The following is a 21,952-nucleotide window of genomic DNA, read 5'->3' as shown; positions in this document are numbered from 1 at the left end:
ATGAATTTGCAAGGCAGACATGGAGAAACATAGAAAACAGACTTATGGACACAGCGAGAGGGGAGGAGAGGGTGAGATGTATGGAGAGTAACATGGAAACTTTCAATAACATATGTAAAATAGATAACCATTGGGAATTTACTGTTATGTCTCAGGGAACTCAGAGGGGCTTTGTATCAACCTAGAGGGGTGGGATGGGGAGGGAGATGGGAGGCTCAAGAGGGAGGGGACATATGTACACCTATGGCTGATTCATGCTGTTTGACAGAAAACAGAATTCTGTAAAGCAATTATCCTTAAATTAAAAAATAAATATTTTTAAATGGTTAATTTCATGTGAATTTCTTCTCAATAAAATAAATAAGTTATAAGGAAAAAATGTAGACATTATCAACCAAAACAAAAACAGCAGAATTGAAAAAAAAGATGTCTACAGTTTCAAAAAACAGGAGGCAGGTAGGCAAAAATAAGGAAGGAGCAGGCTGATGTTAAGAATCCTCATCACATTCACAGCAACCTGTCTGAACCTAGTTAAGCCACACTTCTCTGCTCAGTGGTTATAGCTGCCAACTGGAAAGGTTCTTAGCATGTAGCACAAAGACTAGAATTCTAGAACTGTCTGATATTTCCCCTTCCTGGCCATTTCATCATATATTGGGGTCATGAATTCAATGGCCATATTTATGAACCCAGATTTAGGTACATGCTCTGGTAAGTATCAAAAGTATCAAGTATATTCGCAAGGACAATGGATTCTGCTCAAAAATCCAGGACATTTAGCTGTTAAAAACTACAGCTCTCTTGATGATGATTATACTCAAGGGATCAAAAGAATTCATTCTCAGACTTTACATGTAAATACAGTAAAAGAATAACTGAATTTCATTATATTTGAAAAATACAGTTCATTTTTAATTCTACCGTGCTGAATAGCTGAACAGGCTGCGGCATCAGTGATGCCTGCGCTCCCTGGGATTAGAGGATTCCCAGTCTCAGGAGTGCTGGGACCTTTTGTGCCGGTGGGATTTATCTCGGCTCCTACTTCTACTCCTGTGACTACGCCCCTCAGACTGCCTGTCATGCTCCCCCTCAGAGCGCCCGTCATGCCATCTGGAATGTATGTCTGAGCTTTGACCCGTCTCTCTCTCTGTGCCTGTCTTCTCTCTCTTCCCTCCTGCTTGATGACTTGTGTTCGTGCTTGGACTTCTCCTTTCTTGGCTCCCTCTCTCAGTCCTCCGTTCCACCACGGCAGGTCGTCCTGACCTCAGGGGAACTGGGGTGGGACTTCCGCACCTCCCTGGACTCTGACTTCTGACCCTTCTCTGCCTTCTCTGAGTGCTTGCCACTGTGCTTTTTAGAGCCAGTGTCATCCTTTTTCTTTATCATCTTGCTTCTGGGCAGTGAAGAGGAGGCTGGCTGCTTTGCCTGTACCTCCCAGCCAGTCTTCTTTTTTTTCTTTTTTTCCTTCTTGTCTGGAGGAAAAGAGGGGCACAATCAGTAAGAAAAAGAAGATGGAAAAGATGGAGGATATACAAAAGGAAAGCATGCTTGGCAGCAGCATGAAACACTCACAGTCTCTACTTCTAGAAAAGTGCCTCCAGGAATCCAAGCTGGATGTCTGTCACCCTTAATATGTCAGGTTGCTGTATAAGGCAACTCCAGCTCTTAATTATCTCTCTAAAGACCCTACCTCCAAACAGTCACATTGTTAGGTACCAGAGGGTTAGGACTTCAATATATGCATTTTGGTGGCCAGAATTTAGCCCACAGCATTAGTCTTCTGCTGATACTTCTTTCCCAGTTAAAGTAAGGTTGCCCACACCTGCCCCCTTCACACTTGAGAACTGACTATCAACTCTCAGTGAAGGCTAAGAAGAGCAAACATTAAGTCTACCCAGAATCTTCTCATAGGCCTTAACCATTTACCTTTTTTGTGTTTTTTGGTGGGTTTGTCATCTTCAGAGCCCTCAGATGAACTTGGTGGAGGAGTATGAGTCCCACAGCCCCTCCCCTGCAGGCAGCTCTCTGGTCACCTCATCCATTTCTTCTGAGTTCTCAGGAAATCGATAGTTAGATACATGATCCACTCAGATAGTTCTTCCTTTGATCTAAGACAGACAGGCAATGCTTTAGCAGATAGCTAACTATTTGCTACCAAACACAGCCTTCTATCTATTTGAACCCAGCTGCAGAAATCCATGGTTTGAACCGTTCCCATTACCCTCTTGCTAATTCTGTTTCTCAGAAAATCTCCAAAGCAGACCTGCTCCATTGATGTGTCACAGCACACATCCCTACACGTTCGCTCAGCCCTGGGGGCCGTCAGGTAGAGCCTGGGGCAGCTGGAGACCCTGGGAGCCTCATCAGTTTATCCCAGAGTTCTATATAAATAGCTCCATGTTATAAGTGTGCCATGAAGTGAAAAGAGCCTGGGAAGTACTGCCCCAAAGCATAAGCAACATGGAAAACTCCAAGAGTTTAGATGCACAAACATGAATTACCTTCCATCTGTAACATTAATTTACAGTGAAACACACTGTGAAAAAGCCTGGAAGCTAAAGGGAATTCCTAAAATTCAGCTCAATGCTACAGCTGCTTTCTCAACACAACTGGATGAGGTCAAAGCAGAACAATAGCTGGGAGGGGGTAAGGAATCTAGAAAGGACTACTTTCTTTTCTCTTAAGCCCTCACTCTGCCGGGAGCCAGCACGGGAGATCCCACCCATGACAAAGGTCATGAGGAAGAGGCCTGACAGGCAAAGGCAAGTCAGGACTCGAGGGACCCCCTGGACCTGCTCGAGCATCTATCCCAAAACCAGAATTTGCCTGTCCTGCTATTTTTCACCAACTCCACTGTTACCAACGGGGGGCTGTCCCCAACCACCTTTCTCTGAAGAAAATTAACTTAGAGCTCTAGTTAGTAAGTCTCCTAGGTGTAACTGGAGTGTTTCAATTCAAACTCCTCTGATAGCTTTCTAACTTGCCTGACAGGTTTATCCAGACTTTTACAACTACGCATGTGATTGTTTACAGCCTCCCAACCGCAAGAGGCACGGGAAGCTTAAAGCATTCTAGGCATGTAGAGCCTTTCGAGGAGTTAAAAATCATTAGAATAGTATTGGTGAAGGATTTCATTGTTGAACCAATACTTGCTGCCAAGTTTTCATATCCTTTATTTGTTGTGTACCCAGGAGTGCATTAATTAATATAGTTGGTATATAGAAAAAACAAGTAGCAACATTAGATCTTTGAGTTAAGTACTTTCTTTGTTGTAACCCACTGCACCTTTGTTCTACAGGAATGTCACTTTATTTAGTACTTTGAGGGTGATGCAGATTAAAGAAAAAACACTTCAAGGGAAAATGAGTTTTCTGGTTGATTAACATTTATCAAGGAAGAGAGCCATAAAATGTTAACAGGCCTCCTGGCCGGAAGATAATGTAAATCACCTGAGACCTTTTGTATACGAAAAGGTATGCAGAAAGAAAGCCTGGTATCGATAAGGGTCAGGACTGCCGCCCCTGAATGACTCTGCATCTTCCATTATGTACAACTTAGGGTATATAAGCTCCTTTTAAAAATAAAGTTTTGGGTCTTGCACAAGCTTGGCCTCCCCATGTCATTCTTCCTTTCTCTTTCAGGCTAATTCCCTGGAGCACAGGGGCCCTCTGAGTTCACTTCTCTGCCCGGGCATCTAAGACCCACACGAGAGGGTGCCCAAGGTGGGGCACCTTCCACTATTCAAGAGGGCACCTGTGGCCTACATGAACAGTGCAAGTCCCTTGTCTGGGGCTTTATTGGCTTTCTGCATAAACCAAGGAATATCAGCCTCTTTCTCTCCTCTATTTTCTTAACTGCAACATTTTTTTTTATCTCTCTCTATATCTATATATCTCTCTCACCACGCTGTCACCCTGAGGATACCCTGGATCCAACCGGGGCTGGACCCCGGTATCACTCCTTGCTCCACCCCCACCATACTGGAACCACTGGCTCATGCTGATACTATCACTGCGAATCACAACTCTCCAGGTGAACAACAACAAATTAAACCTTCACTTAAAACAAAAACATTCGGGCAGATACAGACTTATTCTATAGGCAATGCCATCAGAACTGTGAAATGCCTGGCTTTTACTGTTCCATTCAAGAGCAATTTTTTACTCTTACCCCTGAGCCTGAGTACTTTCACCTATCCCATTCCACCATAAAAGGTGGAATAAAGTCACCTTTTATGGTGACTTCCTTTCACTGCTGGTGCAATCAGTGACAAATTCTCCAAGTCAAGAGTTGCACCTCCAGCCTGTGACAATGCTCATTCAATGGCAATGCTTTTCCTAAATGAGCACAGGGAGCATGTGGGGCACAGACAGCCCTGACTTGCCCCATCCCCTTTTCATGTCTCACTCTCATGTCATCACTCACCCTGTCTCACTTACAAGGGTGGAGGAGACAGAATAGAGGATAGAAACCTTCAGAATGAGTTACTTTCATAGACTTTGTCATCAGATTTTAACTAGAGAATTTTCAGGGCCCAGTACTGCTAAGTCAATGGAGACATATGAGACAGACATATGAGACATACATGGCTAGGTCCTCAGCCACAAAACCATGATAGAACCCCAAATTCCCTGATACAGGACCACATGAAACAGCAGTGTTTGCTAGTCTCCTTGCTCTTCAATACAGAATAAATGAGAGTGGAGTGTGAGGAAGAAAAGGTGAAAAACAGATGCCTGGTTGGGTGTAAGATGAAGGGAAGTGGGGGGTCATGGTACCTATGCTCCTGAGGACATAGCTTGCTAAGAGATGGGGAAAAGAAATGCATGTTGACGGGGTCATGAGCCAATGAATTATTTCCTGGGGTCATTTCCCAGTCAGTATGTCCCCACGGCTCTGCAACCCAGCTGACCAGTACTGCTCTTGAGCCTGTAGTCATCAGCTGGGAAATGAAACTGAAACCCTACACAATGGAAAAATTCTGCTCAGTAAGCATACTCACCTTGATCCCATTAAAACTGTCAACAGCCAGAACTGTGCTCCTCTGGTCTTCATAGCAGAGGAAACAGAATCCTTTGAATTTCCCAGTCTTCTTGTCCTGTACCAGATTAATGTTAACAATCTCCCCATATCTATTTAATTTATAAAAGAGTAAGATACTATTGATTTAAAATGTAAAAACTTTCAGATTGGATGATAAAACAAAATTCAAATAATATAATCTGTACAGGAGACACACTGAGAACAAGATGACAAAGAAAGGTTAAAAATTAAAAGTCAGAAAAAGATATATCAAGAACACCTAATTTAAAAAATGGGTGGTAGTATTAAGATCAAAGATGAATTCAAGGCCAAACAAAAAAAAAATTTTAATGTGAATAAGAGGGCTCTTTTACACAGAAAAAGGTCCTAATACATAAGTCATGAAATTTTATACATAAATTAACACATCCAAAATTTTGATTAAAAATACAAAGAGCAACTAAGAGTGAAAGTTATTAGAGATTTTAACACACCACTTTGAGTTCACAACACATAAAATTGAGAAAAATAAGTCAGAGGAATTAATAAAAAATTATATAACTACAAATAAACATATACTTAATAATATAACAATTACATTGTTAAAATTAATAACATCAGACTAGTAGATATACCAGAGAAGGCAATGGCACCCCATTCCAGTACTCTTGCCTGGAAAATCCCATGGACGGAGGCTGTAGTCCATGGGGTCGCGAAGAGTCGGACACGACTGAGCGACTTTCCTTTCACTTTTCACTTTCATGCATTGGAGAAGGAAATGGCAACCCACTCCAGTGTTCTTGCCTGGAGAATCCCAAGGATGGGGGAGCCTAGTGGGCTTCCGTCTATGGGGTCGCACAGAGTCGGACACGACTGAATCAACTTAGCAGCAGCAGCAGCAGTAGATATACAGATATATTCGATTGTACAAAAAAGAGTTTCTTCTCAAGAATCCATGAAACACATATCAAAACTGACTGTAGACTAGATCTCAAAGTAAACCTCAATCATCTCCAAAAACAGCACAGACCATATTCTCCAATCATAATGTGAAACAGCTGGGAACAATAATTTCAAAACAAAAAATGCCCTAACTAGAACTTGAAACCTATTCTCCAGGCTAACTACTGGATGAAAGAGAAAGTGAAATAAAATAAAGAAATCATGGTACACTATTTAGAAAACAAAAATGGGAATATATACCAAAACTTAGTGTTTGTGTGTGTTAATTGCTCAGTCTTGTCTGACTCTTTGCAACCCCATGCACTATAGTCCGCCAGGCTCCTCTGTCCATGGAATTCTCAATGCAAGAATACTGGAGTGGGTTGCCATTTCCTTCTCCAGGGGATCTTCCTGAACCAGGGATCGAACCCAGGTCTCCTGCATTGCAGGCAGATGCTTTATCGTCTGAGCTACTAGGGAAGCCCACCAAAACTTACAGGATGTGGCTAAAACCACACTCAGGAAAATCTGTGACATTAAAGAATTTTATTGTTAAAAAAGGGAAAAAAAAAAAAAGGAAAGGGGAATTCCCTGGCAGTCACAGTGGTCAGGACTTGGTGCTTTCACTGCCAGAGTCCAGGTTCAAACCCTGGTCAGGGAACTAAGATCACACAAGCCACGGGGGAGTGGGGGAGAGTAAATCTAAGGAAGGTAGGTGGAAGTTAATAAAGACATAATTTAATGAAAAAGAAAATAGAAAAAATTCTACCTTACTCATTACATAAAAATTAATTCCAGAAAAGTTAAAGCTTCATAAATTTAAAACTACAGTCATAAAAATACAATAGTAACTGATGGAAATGTTATAATATGATCATACATATACCTCAGCCCAAAATCTAGCATCTTATTTAAAAGAAAACACTAGAAATGATTCAACTATGGTATTCAATTTAATATTGTTGGCATTCAATTTAATATTGTTGGTATTGGCCCATGCAATTAGACAGGAGAAAACAGATAAAAAAAGAGTAAATATATGTGTATGTATAACTGACTCATTTTGCTGCACAGCAGAAACTAATACAACACTGTAAATGAACTATACTCTAATTTTTAAAATTAACTAAAAAATGAAAAAGTAAAGCTATCTCTGTATGAAGATTATATATGATGATATATATAGAAAACCCAAGAGAAGCAATGATGAACAATGATAAAAACAAACAATATAACATATCTGTAGGATAACAGGATATAAAGACAACAAAAATAAACTACCCTCTTACAAACAATAATCATAAGATATAAGGAAAGAGGAGCCCCATTTGCAACAGCAACAACAAAAAGATAAAATACTTAGAAATAAATTTAACAACAAGCAATGTACAGGGTCTATGCAAAGAAAACTCTTAAAAACTACTGAAAGACACAAACAGTTTTCAATAAATATAAAGACACCTCTTTTTCTTGCATAAGATGACTCAACATTATAAAGATATCAAAATCACCTCCCAAGTTAATACTTCTGTATAAGGGTGACACTCCAATTTGCTGGGGGAAAATATGGAGTTTTAAATAAATGCTGTTGGGACAACTAGATAGCCATTTGAAAAAATATGAAATTGGGTCCATATCTCACACTACACATCAGAATAACTCTAAATGGATCAGAGATTTCAATGCATAAAATTGAAACCATACAAGTATTAGAAGAGAACGTGGATGGGTGGGGAGAAATACTTTCAATTATGACTCAAATCCAGAAGCAATAAAAGACTGATAAATTTGACCACCGCTGCTGCTAAGTTGCTTCAGTCATGTCCCACTCTGTGCGACCTCATAGACGGCAGCCCACCAGGCTCCGCCGTCCCTGGGATTATCCAGGCAAGAACACTGGAGTGGGTTGCCATTTCTTTCTCCAATGCACGAAAGTGAAAAGTGAAATAAAGTCACTCAGTCGTGTCTGACTCTCAGCGATTCCATGGACTGCAGCCTACCAGGCTCCGCCGTCCCTGGGATTCTCCAGGCAAGAGTACTGGAGTGGGCTGTCATTGCCTTCTCCAGCAATTAGAGGACAGACTATACAGGGACAGCATGAGGGAGTTAGGGGGATGATGGAATTGTCCTTCATCCTAATTGTGAGGGTGATTACACAAATCTACAAGTATTTAAAAAAAAAATCTCATAGGACTGTACATCCCCTAAAAAGTCAATGTTACCATAAGATCATTTAAACATATGAATAAATGAACACATAAATATTTAAAAATAATAATTTTGCAAAGAAAAAAAATCACTGCCATTCTCCCAAATCATCCCACCCTTTCCCTCTTCCACAGAGTTCCAAAGCAATAACATATATGAAACGAATCGCCAGTCCAGGTTCGATGCATGATACTGGATGCTTGGGGCTGGTGCACTGGGACGACCCCCAGAGGGATAGTACGGGGATGGAGGAGGGTGGAGGGTTCAGAATGGGGAACAAGTGTATACCTGAGGTGGATTCATGTTGATGTATGGCAAAATCAATACAATATTGTAAAGTAACTAACCTCCAATTAAAATAAATATATTTTAAAAAAAAGAAAAAAATCACAATAAGCAAAGTCAAATGACAAACTAGGAGAAAGTGTCTGCAATTTACATCACAGATTAAGGCTAGAAAGCCATTTTTTTTCCTTTTGCTATAAAGGACATTATCAGGACAACCAGAAGTCAAATAAAAGTCTATATATTAGATAACAGTGTAACAGTGTTGATTTCCTGAATTTGATCACTATCCTGAAGTTAAATGTCCCAGTATTTTGGGAAATACACACTGAAGAATTTAGGGGTAAATGTGCATCATGTCTGCAATTGACCCCCAAATGGTTCAGAAAAAAAAAAAATAATATGCATATAGGTGGAGAGAAATAATAAAGCAAATGTGATAAAATGCTAACATCTGGGGACCAGTAAAGGGGATATAGGTATTCTTCATTCTATTTCACAACTTTCCTGTTTTAACCCAGAAATTATTTCAAGTATTTCAAAATAAAAAGTAAAAGAAAAAAGAATACAGGAGCTGGCTTGACAGGATAACTACAGACCAAACTGGGACAGTTTGAGCATCAAGAAATAATAATAATGGCAATGTAGTATAACACATCAAATTAAAAAAATAAGTCCACAGCAATACAATACATGATAAAGTGTTAAAAACAATAAGTTAATATCCTTACTACATGAAGGGCTCTTGTAAAATCAGTAAGAAAATGAGGAACACACTAACAGGGAAAAAATAGGCAAATGATCTTAATAGACAATTTACAAAGAAAAAGAATAAGGGCCTATAAATCTATGAAAAGATGTTCAACCTCTCTGATGATGAAATAAAGGCAAAGTAAAATAATAATGAGAAGTCATATGGCAGTATTTTCTTAAAATAACCATTATTCAGGAAAATGAGCATTCCAGTCAGAGTGAAATCTGATACAACCTTTTCAGAGTAATTTAACAATGTTTATAAATTAATTTCATGAAGGAAACCATCAGGGAGGCATACAAAGATGTATATATCACAATGTACACTGAAGTATAATTCATAACAGCAAAATATTGGAAATAATGCCCAACACTGAAAAGAAGACAATAAATACACAAAGATGTTAACATTTTTTCCTTAAAGTACATTCTTATTTTATTCTCCATACTTTTTTCTTTTTCCCAAATGTTCTACAACTATACATTACTCTGATAATCAGAAAACAAAATATTTTTTGAAAGCCACTGTTATCAGTGACACAGGCAATGTTCATGGAGAACAATGTGTGGAGCCAAAACAGAGAACTGGAATAAATACACACACTAGTGATCATCACTCAATGCAAATAAGACAAAAACAGCTCCCATGTGGAAGACTGGACTAGGCAGAGCTACCACAAAGGCGTGGAAGTTATAGGCTGTACCTACTGTGAACTTCCCAATACCCAAGAGTTGGAAAAAGTAGCCTTAGGCCCTGCCAGGGCCCTCTACCATGGCCTTTTTCTTGCCCAATTTCTTTCCCACGGCCTTCTGTCCTATATATGGCCCAACCAATCAGCCAGGGACCTCTGCCCACTGGATGGTCCAACCATTCCCTGCCATGGCAATGCCTCTGCCAGGGTGTGCCAGCCACTTTCTGCTTGCCCAACCTCTTTTATCATGGTTCTCTGCCTGAGAATTCCACAGTCCAGGGGTCATGGCTCTCTGCTGCTCTGAGCTGCCAAGGCCTTCTGCCACCTAATTACTCTGTGTAGCTTTGGGGTTGTACCCAACCCCTCTCCTACCAGCTGCCACTACTAGTGTGAGCTGCCAAGACTCTCTCCCACCTAGTGCTGCTGCTATCATCCCGTAGCAGAATGAAGAATATAAGATTCTCCTATTCATTCTTATCCCTCATCAGCCAGTGATTCTCAGTCTCCAGTTAAAGAGACTAGTTCTGCTCACTAACCTTACACTCAACTAGAAACAAACAACAATGAAAAAAACTACTGCCTAAACCTTTTGCTTTTTTCCCAGTTCCTCTGTGCTTTGCCCTAATCCTACAGTGCCGCACAGGTGTGGGCCCAGAATGGCCCCATGATCATGAGTTACCCCTAGTTTGTAAGAGGCCAAGGAGATGGGCCAACAGAGTACCTTCCTAGGAGTTCCAGCCTGTTCCAGTGTAGGCTTCAGTGAAAAGACAATAAAAATAGACCAGAATCTCCAAGACAGGCTCCTATATCAACCAACTTCTTGGATTTGGCACATTGGAGAGTTCCAGAACCATGTCCTGGGACTGATCTAGACCAGAACAGAAGCTTCAGGCCTCCCTATGCAGGGAGGCCAGTCAGTCTAGAGCTAAAATAAATGGGCTTTTGTGATGCCATAAAATGCATTATGAAAGCAAACTACTCTGATGACCCAGAAGGTAAGAAATAAAAAAAGTAACTTACTAAAAAGAAGAAAAAAAGGTGACTTACTGTGAGAACACACAAATGATGTCCCCTTCAGTCAGTTCATAAGGAAGTCACCCTCAAAAAGAAAAACACATTTCAGTTCAGCAAACACTTACCAAGTGTCTACTATGTACCACGCCATGCACTAGGCCAGGCACTGGGATGCAAATCAGAATAAGCAACAGGGCCTTCCCTCAAAGAACCTAGTCTAATGTAATGACAGACGCACGCAGAAAATGCAGCCGTAATACAGAAAAAGGAGTGATTAACTTTGAGTGAAAAGCTGGGGTCACCCCTAACCAAACTAATCCCCCTCACACCCAAAATCTTCTGGACAAAGCAGATAGTTTTCAGCACAAAACTTGGCTTCCAAAAACATATCTTGAACTCATGTGCTCTCTATCTGCAAATTCTCAGCTAAGGTCCAAAATCAGTTTAAATATGCAAATATTAACCCCACCTCACAAAGACTAAGGATTATAAAGTCAATTGTTAAGCATTTCATAGGAAATAAATTTGCCTGCAAATGTTTCCTTCCTCATTAATAGAATGGGGATATTACAGTTCTAACTTCACAGAATTGTTATAATAGTTAAATAAATGGAAATAAAAGCTTAACACAATGTCTGGTGCAATAATCTCTTTGAATAAATTGTCAAATTACCGTATATGACACAAAGTGAATATAGAGATGGTGATACAGCCACGGATAGAAGGCAGGTGATAATTAGATGAGGGAAATAAACTCTGAGGGAAGGAGAATGAAAAGGGAAGGGAGTTGGGAGTAATATGAGATAGGGGCTAAGACCATGAGTTTCAGAGTGCCATAGTTCTGGCTGTTCCACTTCCTAAACTATGTGACCTGAAGTCATTAACTTCTCTGCACCTGTTTCTTTAGTTGTGTAAATGGGGAGGGACGGGGGGATGATAGTAACGGTCTCTGAGAAACCAAGTGGCACGATTCTCAGCACAGTGAACGGCCGGCAGTACCTATTATGAGCACTGACTTGGCAGAGAGAGCAAACTAGAAATGGGGAGAAAACAGACAAGGAAAACGTATTTACAGAGAGACAGCGGAAGGGAATAAACGTGGGTGGTGAATGTCGGGAGGAATGAGAGGCGGGAACGCTGAAATGTTAGGAAGCAGGGCAGGAGAGGAGGAGCCCTACGAGAGGAAAACGTGGGCCTCACCCAGGAAGATCCAAGCGCTGTCCTTGTACTCGTTGTGCCAAGACACCTTCTCCGCCACCCCCAGTTGGACCTCACGCTCACTCAGCTCATTAATCAGCTTCACTTTATTTAAAGGGCTAAACCGGAAGGAAACGCGGCCATGTAAGCGCGCCCCGGCCTGAGGGAAAACAACAAAACCGAGAGACTAATTTTCTAGACTCCCCGCCTCTCCCGCCCGTCAGCCCCGCAGATGCTCTACCACCTCAGCCCCGGTGGGCTGCCCCCGGACACCAGTTCCTCCGACCTGTCTCAGAGGACAGTTGAGGCCTTACTTCATCTCCGCGGGTGCGGGCTCAAAACCTAGGAAGCAACTTCCCGGAGAAGCCGCAAGACGCGTGCGCGGTCCCGGCGCCTCGCGCCCATTGGTTGCCGCGGGGCTTGCGCCGCGCCGGAAGAGCGCTGGCGCGCCGGGGGCGCAGCGCCTGAGCACTAGAGCTGGAAGCGGCTTTCCTTGCTCGGCGGTACTGGCTCTTTAATCAGAGAATTTTTCTCTGGTCCATTCGTACGTTCCTCCGAAAAATTGGGCAAGGTTGCGAGCCTGGTCTGTTCCAGGACTCCTAGCTCCTGGACGACACCTGGCATTGATTAGCTTAGCTGCGATTTAAGACTGAAAAAGTGCCTGATACGGCGACTTAAGTCGTAGCCTTCGCTCTCAGTCAGTAACTCACACGCGCACCCCCAACAAAGCATCCTTGTTCAAGAGTGACGGCAAAAGAGTAAAGAAGATATCTGAGAGGGTGAATCTTTTTATTTTTTCTCTCAAATCCCAATGCGTAGGCAACTGACAAGTATACCGCCGTAGGCTGAATTGCATACCCAGATTTGTGTGAAAAGCTGCTACCCCTTTTCCACAGTCTCCTACGGGAGGTAGAAGTAAGTATTGTTAAATTAATAGCTAACAGTTGAGCAGACAATACTAAATTGTGTGCTAATCAATTTATATGCATTGGCTTTCTATCCTCACAACAGCCCTGTGATGTCTGTGATACAATTATTCTCTCCATTTTATAGAAGAAACTGAGGTTCAAAGGGAGTTGAATATTAGTGGTTTGAAAGGTACTCTGTCTACCCGTCAGGTCTGGTTGATTTATGAATCCATACTGAGCATCTATATATGTTCTGTACAGCAAGTCTGTAGACAGAATTGTAAGGTTGGGTTCTTTGCCTTAAAAGTGCTGATAATATCATTGAGCATACAGGATATATCTGCTTTATAAATTTCACTCCAGAAATAATCAGGAACCTATAGAAGAGGTGGTGACATATAATGTATAAATAAACCATATTGAGGATTTAAATCCATCTTGCACATGTTCACATCAGTATCTGGTCTTAGACCATGCATGGTCTAAAAGTGAAATTCCAGAGCTGTGTAGTTCTCTGTGTAGGCCTAGCTCAGAACCCCTGAAACTAGGCACTTTGTAAAAGTACTTTGATGATGATGGTGATGATGACAACTGTGCCCTCAATGGTTCACCATGTACCCAATGTCTTGCTAAGAAGCAGAACAGAATCTGCCCATAAATGACAGTTTGTCTTCATTCATTCTGTGTCTCTTCCCTTCCCCCACTCCAACCCAGCTATTCATTAACTTGGTAGAATTACATTGGCAATGACAACTAAACAGTGACAGATTGCATAGGGGTTTTATCTGCTCCTAGAAACCTTAGGTTGCCTAGTTGTAGGATTGAAGTAGTCACTGCAAAGTGGTTAACTAGCTTGCAGCATTATCTGGCTGAATTCTTCCAGCAACTATGAAATGAGAGAATTGGAGCAATACCTAGGCCTTGGTCATCAGAGTTCAAAAGGAAGCTGAAGCAAAAGAGGAGAGTAAGACCAACCAAATAATAGACACCTGGGATGGCAAACTCTGGTCCTCCTCTTAGACATTAAATTCAGAGGGTCCTCTGGATTCTCATCCCCTTTCCACTCAGACTTATGGAAACCTCTAGGCATCATCTTACCTACCAATTCCTACCAATTGGAAGTACATCCATGGAGATGTCCCAGGCAAACTGGGAAGGTTTTCAGCTCTCCCAGCTTCTACTCCTTTCTTCACCAATAACATTCATTTAGCACCCATTGTATGCAGAGCTCATTTCTAGGTTCAGCGGGTAATGCTAAGGAAATTGACAGCAGTCCCCATGTTCAAGGAAAGGCTCAACAATATGGCTAGTCAAATTCATCTCTCCACTTCTGACCACCACAATACATCCGCAAACACTTTCCCTCCTGACTTCTCTGTTTCAGGGAATGTTATCACCATTTTCCTGGTTGCCTATGTTCAAAAACAGGGATGTCATGCTTGTATTCCCTATTCCTATTTACCCAAAGATATCTATCCAATCACCAATTCCTAATACTTGTGCCACTTCCGTGTCTGTCAAACACATCCTGTCTACTGTCAGTGATGTTCTGAGTCATCATCACATGCCTCCTAGCTCTTTCAGTACTCTTATAACTTCCCCAGCCCCTATTCTTCAGTCTTTTCTCCAACTGCTCCCCTGCCCCATGAAGCCTCAGTTTCAGCCAGGTTCCACTTCTACCTGTTATCTCAAGGGTCCCTTTCATTATCCAACCTAGATACCTCTTCTGAGAGATCCATATATCCCTGGGCCACTCACCCCTCTCTGACTGAAACTTGCCTGAGCTCCAAACTCCAATCAAGGCATTTCTCATTCAGGAAACTTTTCCTGACCTTACCAGCCTGCAGTGATGGCCCCCGCTTCTGAACTCTGCAGTTCTTCACAGCTCTTTTATGTTCTCCCCCTAGAAAGACTGTGAGGTCCTAGAAGGTAAAGACTTCTTTAAGCTCTCAGTACCTCAAACTTCAAACACATAGCAAGTACACAATATAATTATTGGTTAATGAAACTGAAAATACAGCTATGGTTACCTTTATGGAAACAGATGAGAGTAAAGGGAAAGAGGCTTTTATTTTCCCTTTGTCCCTTTCTACACCATTATCATTTTCTTACCTTTATCCAGGTATCTTTTCTTTATCACATTTTTATTGCCCTGTTACCTTGGCAGAAAGAGCATGACCTTAAAGAGCATGACTGATGCCACACTGTTAGCAATGGCTGTTTCCAGATGGTAGACACAGAGGGAATTTTTCTGTGGTGTTCTGTTTTCCAAACGTCTTATGTTGAATATGCATTACTTCTGTAATCAGAAAGAAGTTATTAAAAGAATATTTAAATGTAGAAGCAAAAAAGTTATCAGATTGTACAGTATAACAGAGGTTCTAAGTCTAAATTGTAGGGTTTCCATCTTCAATCTTGTAGCAACCATCTAGCCCTTCTCTCCCTGGGTGTACCTGTTTTCAGATTAAATGTCTCCTCCCTCTTTTTCCTGTTTTCTTCTTATCTATGGTAGGTTAAGAACCATATCATTAAGCCTATAAATAATTTAAAATAAGAAACAATTGGTAAAGACCTGAAAGTTAAATCAGAGAAAATCACTGAGTATGACTCAAATTTTTACACCCAATTCTGTAACCTTCATATCCACTCAATTTCATGTCATACCTAAAAAAAAAAGGCAAAAACTTTACCCTGGCATTCAGAGATCTTCATATTTTAGCCAAAGACCTACCTCATTTCTAATCTTTCTCACTTCCACCACACTTCACACACCCTACATAAGCCTAACTGAACTCCATGTGCTTCCTTCTACATTCATAAACCCAAATACTACCATTCTTCAAGTCCTGGCTCAAATGCTATCTCCTCCATTAAGCCCTCCTGATTGCTCTCAGTCCCTTCCCATAGGTGAATGAATTCTCCCTCCTTTGAGCTCTCAATAAACCTTTATCTTCACCTCCATAGTTCACCTCCATAGTAAGACTTAAGCACTGTCTACCTTGTAGTATGACCATGTACCTGTCATCCTCTGTACGAGGACCACATCTGATTCATTCACTCATTCACTCAGCAAATATTTATGGAGCATCTACTACTACATGCTCACAACTATTCCAGGCATGGATGATGCAAGAGTAAACAATCAGAGAATAATCCTTGACCTTATTGAGTTTGTTTTTTTAGTGAGGGGGTTTCTCTTAGTCAGGTCTTGAGTGAAAGTCACTCAGTTGTGTCCAACTCTTTGCGACCCCATGGATTATACAGTCCATGGAATTCTCCAGGCCAGAATACTGGAGTGGGTAGCCTTTCCCTTCTCCAAGGGATCTTCCCAACCGAGGGATACCATCTGAGCCACAAGGGAAGCCCAAGAATACTGGAGTGGGTAGACTATCCCTTTTCCAGTGGATATTCCCAACCCAGGAATCGAACTGAGGTCTCCTGCATTGCAAGCAGATTCTTTACCAACTGAGCTATCAGGGAAGCCCAGGTTGGTCAGGTCAGCCCAGGTTGGGCAGGTCAGGTTGCCATAATATTGATAAGATACCATAGACTGGGTGGCTTAACCAATACAAATATGTTTCTCACAGTTCTGAAGGTTGGAAAGTGCAAGATCGAGGTGCTGACTGATTCATTTCCCCAATGAGGAGTTTCTTCCTGCCTTGCAGATATCAATCATCTGACTGAGTCCCCACACGGGAGAACAGGAGAGGAGGTGGGGAGAATCAGACTCTTTGGTGTCTATTCTTGTAAGGAGACTAATCCATCACAAAGACCCCACCCTCATGACCGCAGCTAAACCTAATTACTTCCCCAAGTCCTCATCCCCAAATACTATCACGTGGGGGTTCGGGCTTCAGCATATAAATTTTCAGGGATACAATTCAGCCCATAGCAGGAAGTAAGTAAATTATATAGTATACGAGAAGGTACTAAGGGCTAGGGGGAAAGGTAAAGAAGGGAAAGAGAACAGGGAATATTGGTGGGAGTATTAAACTTTAAATAGAATGAACACTTCAGAAAACATCATTCAAGCAAAGACTTCTCTTAAAGATAAAGAAATGAGTTATGTGGATGACTGCCACTACATTGATGATGGAAACCCTACAATTTAGACTTAGAACTTGTGTTACTGTATAATCTGATAACTTTTTTATGCAAGTGCAAGGATCCTGAGGCAAGAGCTTACCTGAAGTAGTCAAGGAGCAGCAAGGAACACACTATACCAGGAGTGAAGGTGAGAGGAAAGATGAGCTGAGAAAGATAACAGGGCCCAGATCCTGTAGGCCAATATAGGCTACTATAAGGACTCTGGAGTTCATTCTGAGTGAAAAATGGAACCATCACAGGATTTTGAGCAGAGGAGAAACATAACTAACATTTTCAAAGGCTCACTCTGGACGCTAAGTGGAGAGTAGAGTGTAAGTGGTAAGGGAGGAAATAGGGAGACCAAGTGGAGGCTATTGCAGTTATCCTGGTGAGAAACAAACAAAGGTAGTTTTGAACCATGTAGTAGAACTGGAAGTAATGTGAAATGGAAAGATTCCAGGAATATTTTGAAGATATAAAATAAATGAATATAGGACATAACGGGAAGAGAGGAACAAGGAATTAAGCTTCTTGGGGTAAGCAACTGGAATTCACTGCAACGAGGGAGATTGTGGAGGAGTAGATTTGAGAAGGAAGATCAGATTTGGATGTGTTTACTTTGAGATGCCTTTCTCTTTAAGGTAGAGATCTCAAGAAGGCAGCTGGACAAAGGAACCTGAAGGTCAGAAGAAGTCCAAGATGAGGATATACAATCGAAATTGTCACCAGCTTTTAGATGGCATTTAAAGTCTTGAAATTAAATGAGATCACCAATGGAATGACAGAGCCCAAGAGAACTCTAAGGTTAAAAGGTCAGGAATATTAAAAAAAAAAAAAAGTCAGCAAGTGATACTGAAAAGGAGCATTGAAAACCAAGGGAGTGTAGCACCCTAGAAGCCAAGTGAAGAAAGCATATGAATGAAGAAAGAGTGAATGCTTCAAAACACTGCTGAGGAGTCGAGTAATATGAGAACTGACCACTGGATCTAGCAATGGGAAGGGCACCAGTGACCTTGCAGTTTCAGTAGGCATGGATACAAAAGCCTGACTGAAGGGGGTTTAGGGAAGAATGAAAAGATGGGGCTGAAGCTGAAGGGAAAATTCAAGTCAAGAGAGGATTTTTATGGATAGAAAAATGACAATATTATTGCCTGCTGCTGCTGAGAATAATCAAGAAGATAGGGGAAATGGTCGATAAATGAGCTTGCAAAAGGTACAAAGTAAACTAGAGAGAAGGAAGGAAGAAATAAAAGGAGAAAAGGAGAAGGGAGGCAGCAAAAGTGAGAGCCAGAGAGAATTAAACTTTTAAAGTTGGTTGTAGAAAAAGGTAATCATGTTCATGAGCCTCTTTATCTTGCTTGGGGGTGACTGTAGGGCACTTGAACTGGCTTAGGCAAAGGAGATTTAGAGAAATGCTACAAGGATTTATGTTATAATATCAAGAGCATAGAATCTGACTGCAAGGGTACAAGTCCTAACTTCGTGACCTTGGGCAAGCTATTGAATCTACTAAAAACAAATATTAACAGATATATGTGGAATCTAGAAAAACGGTATAGATGATCTTACTTGCAAAGCAGAAATAGACGTAGAGAACAAACGTATGGACACCAAGGGAGGGAAGGGAGGATGGGATGAATTGGGAGACTGAGATGGGCATATATACATTATTGATACTATATACAAAATAGATAACTAATGAAAAACTATATAGCTCAGGGAACTCTACTTAGTGCTCTGTGGTGATGTGAATGGGAAGGAAATCTGAAAACGATCTGCATAGTTATACGTATGGCTGATTCACTGCTGTACAGCAGAAACTAACACAACATTGCAAAGCAACTGTACTCCAATAAAAATTTTTAAAAATCTATCCAATCTCCCCATGCCTTAATTTCTTCATCTGTAAAATGGGGATGGTAACATCATCTTCCTCACAGGGTTTTTATAAGGCTCAAATAAATTACTTCTAGTGCTTGGAGCATGATGTACATGTGAACTATCATCATCACTCTCTCAGGGAATAAAGGCCAGGAATCCCCCTGGGCCTTAGAAACAACTGAACTTGAGCCATAGGATTAGCCTTTCATCTGCATGTCCCCTCTCTCTACTCCTATCTGCAGCATGACTTCATTCTTTCCTCTCACTACTATCACCAGTGACTCCAGAGCATCACATTTTAACAAAGCCAGGTACCCAGAAGAGGGATAACTGAACTACTCTCTGATCTTAAATACAGAAACTCTGTAGAAAAGACTCAATGGCCAACTTGATTCAAGTGCCCAGACCAGGCAGCCATGGGACTAGTGTCATGTAATAAAACGGACACTCCTCAGGGAACCATGAAAATGGATTGGAATCTTGCTTGGTGCCAAAGAGAATTGAAGGTGGCTGGAGAGCTGGGGAAGGGAGAGAAACTGGAGAATATGGAAAAGGAAAGTGCTAGTCAGTTAGAACAATAATTGCCATACCCTCCTCTCCGCATATTTCCCCTTAATGCTACCATCAAAGAAAGGTGAGCACAGGGAACATATGAGGATTCCCCGTGGAGATTCTGCTAATAAGCAGAGGGTTCTCTGATAAAAACTGCAACCTGGGTGTTAGAAGCAATGAACCTGCCATAATAGGGAGTCGCCAGGAGGCCTGCATGCTAGTCACATCCTTGATAAGTTGCAGCCTGGGTACTGGACCCCCACTCATATCCTAAGCTACTACATTTCAGCCAGACAATCCACCTGAGGACTGATGGCTATTTCCACCCAACTGAAGCTGATGTGTGTTCTGCACTCCTTTCCTGACCTCCCTAACTTAGGCAGTCTCTGTTACTTGCTTGAGCCCCCAAAATTCTAAAATCACAGTCTTGCCAAGACGCAAGATCATTAGAATGCCAATGCATCACAGAATCACAGAGAAAGACCAGCTGGGAGCCATGGAGTCAAGCAGAAGGCTATTAAAGTTTGCTAGGCATAAGGAGATCAGGGCTTGGGACAGAGTTATAGAAACAGGACTGAGAAAAAGAGAAAGATTTGAGAGATAGTCCACAAAAAAAGTAAATGAAAAAGTGGTCTCAGAAGTATGACTTAGTTATGCTTTTCAGTATAACTTAGTGTTCTAAAAGAAAAGTGCAAGAGAATGTTTCAAAAATGAGAAGGTGATTACTAATCTAAAAGTTCATCAGAGCTGAAAGAAAGGAGAAATACTAGATAATATAGATTTAAACAAAGTTTAACATTGGCTGTTGTGTCATTAGTCTCAAGTAAACAAGAATGAAAATATATAGTTTGAAAATTACCAAGAATTGCATACCTAGCCTCTCACACTTGATAATTTCTTCCATATCTTGTCTCATTGGTTATGAAAGAATGTTGAGAAAGGTAGAGAGAATGAGGGATTGCACAGTCATTATAAGAATACATACAAAATATTATTCAGGGGTCTCCAGAGAAGCAGAACCAAGAGAAGACATAAAGAGATTTATTACAAGGAATTAGTTCATGTAACCATGGAGGCTGAGAAGTCCCACAGTCTGTGGTCAGCAAGCTGGAGAGCCAAGGGAGCCAGTAGTGTAGTTCCAGTCTGAAAACTAACAGGCTTAAGACCCAGAAAGAGCTAATGTTTCCATCTGAGTCCAAAGTCAGGAGGAAAAATCCAATGTCCCAGTTCAAAGGCAGTCAGGCAGGATGAATTGTCTCTTACTTGCAGGAGAGTCAGCCTTTTTTTCTATTCAAGCCTTTAACTGATTAGATGAGCCCCATTCATGTTAGGGAGGGTAATCTGCTTTACTCAGTCTGCTAATTCAAATGTTAATCTCACTCAGAAACACTCTCACAGACACACCCAGAATTAATGTTTAACCAAATATCTGGGCACTCTGTGGCCCAATAAAAGGGACATATAAATAACCCCCAAAATAAGTAATTTAAAAACAAAAAAGACAGGGATTCAAGTCCTGCAAGCCACAAGCCAAGGATACCACGCAGCATCCACAGTCACTGGAAGCAAGGAATGGATTCTACCTTGGAGCCTCCAAAAGGGATCACCCCTGTTGATACCTCCATTTCAGCCTTCTGGCTTACAGCCCCGTGACCATAAGTTTATGCTGCTGTAAGCTACTGTTTGTGGTGATTCATGACAGGGCCCCTAGGACACAAATGCACCAAGTGATAGAGCTGCTTTCAGGCACATGCAAATATATTCAGTAGCTACATGGATGTTACTGGAATACTCGAGGTCATTGGGCAATTTTGCCAAATTAAACACAAAAGCCATCATTTGGAGCATCCCGTTGAGGGGCATCAGATCCCTCTTTCCCCTCAAAGTTCTGAGAATAAAGTCCCTGGTTCTTATTGGATTCATACCTAGATTCCTTTTCACCAGATTCTGTGCCCAAGTCCAGCCTTGGAAAATCAGCTCCCTCTGAAATACTTAGGGAGTTTCTTAATGAGCTTGATTTTCAGCTGTTAAACTTGATGGAACTCACAGAAATGTAAAAAAAATCAACCGTGACAGCCCTGACAGGAGACGGGAACACTATTAGCAGCCCCTATTAGCAGTGAATGAGCGCTGGAACATACCTGATCTCTCCAGGCAGCAAAACCGGTGATTTCACTGAAAACACAATCACAAAGACAGGTTGGGGCAAAGATAAAAGGAGGGGGCTTTATTTTCCTTTGCTCATTACATTGCCACTTTTCTTAGCACTAAGATCCACTCATTATACAGTCACATCTGGATAAGAACACACAAAGAAAGAGCAAAACGATCTTCAAACATTATTTGCTTCTCCAGGCATCTACAGATAAGAATATTAACTCTAATACTACTCCTGTGATGGTTCTGTCATTA

At 41.4% G+C, this 21,952-nt stretch overlaps 1 pseudogene; it reads right to left on the bottom strand.

The window, feature by feature from the left end:
• Positions 1–950: 950 nt before the first annotated feature.
• Positions 951–21,952, bottom strand: part of LOC128069403 (RNA-binding motif protein, X-linked 2-like) — a 99,599-nt pseudogene continuing 78,597 nt past the window's right edge.

Source organism: Budorcas taxicolor, chromosome X (assembly GCF_023091745.1).
Source record: "Budorcas taxicolor isolate Tak-1 chromosome X, Takin1.1, whole genome shotgun sequence".
Classification (NCBI taxonomy): domain Eukaryota; kingdom Metazoa; phylum Chordata; class Mammalia; order Artiodactyla; family Bovidae; genus Budorcas; species Budorcas taxicolor.
This window is presented reverse-complemented; position numbering and strand designations above follow the sequence as displayed.